This window comes from Mastomys coucha, unplaced genomic scaffold, assembly GCF_008632895.1.
Source record: "Mastomys coucha isolate ucsf_1 unplaced genomic scaffold, UCSF_Mcou_1 pScaffold20, whole genome shotgun sequence".
NCBI lineage: Eukaryota > Metazoa > Chordata > Mammalia > Rodentia > Muridae > Mastomys > Mastomys coucha.
The window spans coordinates 14291164-14298010 of record NW_022196903.1 but is presented as its reverse complement, the minus strand read 5'-3'; the positions used below and the strand labels follow the sequence as shown (position 1 = coordinate 14298010).

General features: G+C 37.7%; 1 long non-coding RNA gene across 2 annotated transcripts in view; it reads right to left on the bottom strand.

The window, feature by feature from the left end:
- Positions 1 to 725: 725 nt before the first annotated feature.
- LOC116098012 overlaps positions 726 to 6847 on the bottom strand; it is a 52368-nt gene continuing 46246 nt past the window's right edge. For both annotated transcript variants that reach the window (XR_004121666.1, XR_004121665.1), the window contains exon 3: positions 726 to 871. This is a non-coding gene — a long non-coding RNA (uncharacterized LOC116098012). The remainder of the gene's footprint in view (positions 872 to 6847) is intronic.

Here is a 6847-nt window from a genome sequence, read left to right as displayed (position 1 = left end):
CTCCTCTGATTGGTCAGACACACATCCAATGAGAAGACTGTAACTGTGAGAGGACTTGTTAGCACTCCACCTGCCCTCAGGGAAACCAAAGGGGGAGGAAGGTAGAATTGCTCTCTGTAGAAATCTATTTCTTATCAAGATTGTTCTCTTAAAGCAATGGTTCCCAGCCTTCTGAATGCTGGCATTCTTTAATATAGTTCCCCAAGTTGCAATAACCCCAATCATAATGTTATTTTGTTGCTATTTCCTAGCTGTAATTTTGCTAATGTTATAAATCATAATATAGATATTTGATATGTGGGATACCAGATATGTGACTTCCAATAGGGCTCATGACCCACAGGTTGAGAACCACTCTTTTGAACAAAGTATTGAGTCTGGTCTCTACCTTTCTCTTCCTAGCACTGGTGAATCAATCTGTTTGGTTTCCCCATGTGCTTCCACCATGATGTTCTGCTTCACTGCAGGCTTCAAAGTGATTGAGTCAACTACCTATGCGAAGAAACCTCCAAAACTATGACCCTAAGTCACTCTTTCCTCCATTTTGTTGATTTTATCTAGTATTTTGTCACACTGATAGAATGTTAACATACAACTCAGAAACAAGGACTAAACTGTAGGCTCTGAGTCTAGAAGACCATAGGAAAGAGGATTCCTCTATAGTCTTAGCCACCTTAGAGGGAGTTTTTAAATTCCCTGAACTCATGGAGCCCTTAAAAAATTAGAAATTAAAAATTAGAAATTTATAAATTTAAATAAAAACTATTGCAGAATTCCCAAATTATAGGACATTATAAAGGCGATGTGTTATACTCTGTTGTCTCTTCTGGGGATTGTTAGTAGAATGCACCTTCTTCTGAAAGCTGATCTCCTAGAATGTGAAAAGGAAAACAAAATTAACATAAGTCTTGATTGTGAATATTTTATGGGAAATAATTCAAAAGTAATTTTAGTATTAAATATTTGGTTTGGCAAAACCTGGGTTCAGTAATACGTAAAAGTGGAACCGTAACTCTATAAATCATATTATATGTATATAACAACAGGATCTTGTAAAGTAACTAAAAACAACTTTCTATATTTTAAGGATAAATGGAGATGTCTATGTAGAAAAGAAAAAGCTATACACACTCAGCAGCCAGCTGAAGGAATATCACCAGTCCTCATACATTGACATGGAACCCTCCTCAGGAAGACTGATCAAAAGTAGAAAGTTTAATTTTGAACTACTTCATTTAATGCCTAACTTTTATTCCCAATTCCCCTGGTAAAGGAGAAAGGATCTAGTCCCTTCTAGGTAGATTTCATCAAGTAAAATGAGCATTCAGGTATTTCAAAGTTCAGATTCCAGGAAATCAAAGCACTGGATACTGAAACTGCTGTGGCCATCATTCTCACGGTGTACTACACAAAGCACTGTTGTTGCATATGTACCCTTTCTCTTATGTTTAAATTATTCTTTGGGTTCCTCTGACAAATGGAGTGCTATATCTTACTTTCTGGTCTCTGTGATATGTAATAGTACTCAAAAATGAATAGACCCTTTTGGTACACATGATAATAGAGTATGTGTGTTCTAGTGCTAGATTAAGACAACCATTGATCTACAGATCAAAGTAAGGTACAATCCCATAAAATCTAATATGTGTTTTCAGTGATCAGGTTTGATTATTTAACTGACTACAAAATAAACATAAGCGGTTTTGTTTATCTTTCCAATTATATCAGATTAATCACCTTGGATTCAAATATTCCAATTTGAATCCAATATTCCAATTTCAGATATTCCAAAAAGTGATAGTTGTTGAAGAACAATGTTTTCACTTAGAAATGTATACATTGTCAATTGAGCATTGCGTACAAGATAATCAAATAGACATTGATTATATCTTATACCTGCACACATCTTAGACTTCATGGAACATGCCAACATATGCACCTACTTAGCCCTAGAAAAGCAAAATTATAAATCAGACTGGGGAAAGTGACCCATTTTACAGATGAAGGGACTGGAAGTCAATTGCAGCATCCTGTTATGTCAGCCTGCCAGTGGAGATGAACAATCCAGGGCTAATGTACTTGGAGCGTGTGCTGTCTTTAATATGCAGTACTGAAACATTTTTATACCTTCTCCACAAAGAAGCTTTATTAGGAAGCTGGAGCAGGCCTGGATAAGTGCCTCTAGCATGAGAAAGACAAAGGGTGCCTTTCAAAAGGCCAACATCTTTCACCAGCTTTCCAGTGTCCCCAGGATCATCTCTGCAGGACCCTTACATTTTCAGCTTAAGCTCTGCTCTGCCTTTTCTTCTTTTCTATCCTCCCCAGTCAAAAATAGCCTGGCCATTAGGGAAAAAAAACATTACAGGCTACAAATATAAGATTGCACAAGATCCTACTTGTCAAAAAGCAATACTATAAAAAGCTGTGGCACATTGGCCTTGGTGAGGTGCGTCCTTCATTTTCAGAACTCACTGAACAGTTACCTCTGATCTCTGCATGGCATCCTTATTAGAGCCAGAATACCTTTGGTGTATGTTGAAAGGCTGAGAAAGAGTAAAACTATGAGAAAATGTCTTCTGAGGGCCCACAAATTGGAGCCTGCCTGGTAATATTTGTTATTTTTAATGTTTGCTACCGTGGTTGGATCAAATTCAAAAGATGTGTTTGAATTTCCATAAAGGCAGCATGCTTCTTGAATCTCAGTGAGGAGTGTGTGAGGGAGGAAGAGACAAGATGGTTGTTTAACACAGTGGCAAACAGTTCACTCCTTCTGCCCAGTTCTGAATAGAAGCCCAACATGGACGTGAGGGGGAAAAAAAAACCTTCCGAGAGCCATCAGCCTTGATAGCACACTCTCCATGCAGCAAAGCTTGGGCAGCTTTAAAAATCAGATTCTGTCACTATGGCTATTTATAATTAATACAAACATGTTCCTGTTAAGATTAGAAATGTAAGCTCATGGGGCACTGAAACGGAAAGAGGAGGAAAAGGCTATAAAGGAGGCACCTGACAAGGGAACGCAGGGGCTGGTGGCAGCCAAATCACAAGTAAAGTGCTAAAGTGCAGTGAAAATCACATTTACTAATATATAAGGCACTTGTCTTGTGAGCCTGCTGATCTGAGTTCAATATCTGTGATCTGAGTACAGGTGGAACAGGAGAACTGACTGCAAAGTTGTATTCTTGTCTCCACATCGCAGTGTGGTACACTCCTACTACATATACCATGAAAATGGATACACACACACACACACACACACACACACACACACAAACAGAGAGAGAGAGACAGACAGACAGACAGAGAGACAGAGAGACAGAGAGACATAGAGAGACAGAGAGGCAGACAGACACACACACAGACAGAGACAAGAAGACAGAGAGAGACAGAGACAGGGACGTGAACAGAGAATAAATAAATTTAAACACATTTTTTAAAAATTAGAAATAATGAAAAAAACACATGTGAAAAGGGCACAAAGAGAAAGAAAGGGGGAATTAGAAAGCAACTAAATATATATCGTTGCCATACTCTTCATGTGTTCCAGCCTTGTGTCTTGTAATTAAAGAGATGGGTAAAGAACATGAAGTTAAGTTCTGGAGAATCCGGGAGGAGTTGGCAGAGGAGAAAAACATGATCCAAAGGTATGGAAATTTTTAATAATAAATAAAACCAAGAAGAGATTTTGTTTAAACAACTCTTGGCTTCTCATTTGAGTTGCTTTGAGTTTGAGTCCACATTCATGTGAGCTATCTGTTTCCTTCACCTTGTTTTTGTTATCACAGTTGTTTGTTTCTTGTGGGAAGGATTACAGGACTGAATTTTGATACCTTTCTAATGGGAAGCCTTTTAAGGCATCACCAGTACATGCCTCTAATTCTATCACAGGACTTTTGGTTTTAAATATTCCCTTACCTGTAGCAGTTTAAGTTTCCATCAGGAAAGACTGATCTGCAGATGTGTGTGTGTATGTGTGTGTGTGTGTTTAGTATTGTTGTTAATATCATGCTTTTGCAAGAGTATATAATCTTTTCTACAATGTAGAACCCTACCTATGAAAATTCTTAATTTGAAATAAGTCAAGAATGCGAAGGAAGAACAAGTCTTCATAGTATGCTCATTATCATAGATAGCATTTCTATTTCATATAAACATGTAGATATTAATGTAGCTCATTAGAAGACATACTCTAAACATATCTCCTTGATCCTTGATTTGAGACAATCTCTAATTGATAGCACATTTGGATAGTTGCTCTACTGAGTTGTTAATATTTAAAACTGGAAGTTCTTAGGAGTTATTAAAACATTTGATTAGGTTCAAAAACTACTATTTTGGCTGGATATATAGGTACAGGTTCTCTTTACTTTGTTCAAGGATATTTGTTCCCATATAATCTCACTTTCATAGAATTTCTGCTGTATTTGTTGAGATTCCACAAATCTCATGTGCCATTCTGAGGAGTTTGGACTTTATCTTTTTCTTATGGGGGCCATTAAAAACACTGGCAACAGGAGTGGAATTAGGCACCTGGCAGGGAAGAGACATGATTATGTTCACACTATAAAGTCCCTCATTTGTAAAATTATGGCTCACGTACTCTGTGATGGTACAGTAAGAATGCCAACACAAATCTCAACAATGAAGTGACCAGTGCAATCTACATCTAATAGCCCAAATGTGATCCTGTGCTAACAGCATATTTGAGTTACCCAAGAACTTGTTAAAAATATAGTATACTAGCCCACACTCAGATCTCCAGAGTCAGATTCTGCCTTTTCATAAGTTCACATACCATTTCAAAAGGATATTTAATTTTGAGATCCATTTATCCAGGGTTACTTTGATATTGGTTGTAGGGATGATCTGACGCAAAACAGTGGAACAGTGAGTCAGAACTTGTGAATGAATAGACAGACACACATAAACTCACTCACACACACATACACACACACAGAGATACAGAGAGACAGAGCAGAGACAGAGGCAGAGAGAGACAGAGAGAGACACACACAGAGAGAGAGAGAGACAGAGACAGAGAGAGAGACAGAGAGAGAAAGAGAGAGAGAGAGAGAGAGAGAGAGAGAGAGAGGGAGGGAGGGAGGGAGGGAGGGAGGGAGACTAAGACACACACAGATAGAGACAAAGGCAGAAACAAGCAGACACAGATATGGACAGACATGCAGTGTATCTGCAAATGAACAATGAAGTTCAAAAGAGCAAGTTGGTCCTGATTTCTTGGCTTTTGCACTTTGTAGTGCTTTTCAGTCCATTCACAGACATAATGCAGTTCTGTTGCCAATCCTGCTATAAGGACTACTATCAAGGTAGTTTCAGTCAGGCAGCATGTATTTAAATGACATCTCAAAATTTGTGTTTTCCCGACAACATACAAGTTACTGAATGAATATTTTATCTTAGTTCATCACTGTATGAGACAAATAGATAAAACTGAATGAGGATAAAGAGAGGCAAAACACACACAGAGAAGGGGGAGAGAGAGAGAGAGAGAGGGCTGACTTCCCATGAGTCTTCTCAGCTATTGCTACCATTTTTATAACATGTTGGACAAAAGAGATTTTCCTGTGCATTGAATCTTGTTTATTTTCCTAGCAATGTGCTAAGAATTCTCTTCCTCCTTCTTTATAATTAAAGAACTTAAGTGTCAGATGCTAAATTATTTACCCAAGGCCCATTAGCCAACTGAAGTTCAACTTGAAGCTCAACCCAGCTTTATTCCAGCATGTCAAACTACCTTTAAAATTTTTGTACTTAGCCAGATATGTACATTCAAACACACACACACACACACACACACACACACACACACACACATACCCATACACACAAACACACATTCAAGCACAAGCAAACTAAAACATGAATATTATGACTAAAGGGACAAGTATTCAAACTAGACTCAAACTAGAAGAAATTAGAGGCATTCTCTTAAGCCAGAGAACTATGGATTTCATCAGTTCTCAAGAGAGCAAAGACTAGATACAGTAATTCTAGATCTATGATGTATTTTATTTGGGTTTCAGATAGTTATATTTTATTAATTATATATCATTCAATCTTTGTATACTTTGTTGATCTTGACATTCTTTTTCTTTATTAGATATTTTCTTTAGATCTTGACATTCTTCTTATTGCTGTCTTTGTATCATATTGATGGAATAATACAAGGAATTTATGGTTAAGGCAGGTATATGCAATTGAAAAAATATAACCAGGCATTTGGAAACAGAAAGACAGAATAATGGAATAATTCTTACTTGGATTAGAAATTAAAAACCCATTCATATGTTTAGCACATTTGAGGATAAGGCATTATGGAACATGCTAAAATCAGGCATGGGTACTTCCATGAAAAGCTCAGTAATCTAAAGGGAGAGATTCATCATGCTGACTACTAACAAAGCACTTGCTAAGCACCATATGTATGGAAGAGATAAAATAAACCCCAAAACTAAGAGTTTCAGTTATTTTTGCTATGAAATGTTACCCTAAGACTTAGTGGCGTTTGATTCCTACTAATTATTCTGAGGCTCAGGAATGGAGGCAGGATGCTGCCAGGATAGCTTGTCTCTGCCTTGTGATCTCCAGGGCCCTCAGCCTATGTCTGGTAGAGTCTTGTTCCTTTGCGTGCCTGGCGGCCACTGATAACTGGACAGAAAGGATTAGTAGGCTGGAAGACCTGAGGCTCCTCAGCCATCTCACTATCTCTTTGTTCCCTCCACATCAGCCATGTTTTAAAATAGAGTCAGGAAGGAATATCTTTTCTGGTCCAGTCTATTTGAAGTTCTGTAGGCTTCTTGTATGTTCATAGGCATCTCTTTCTTTA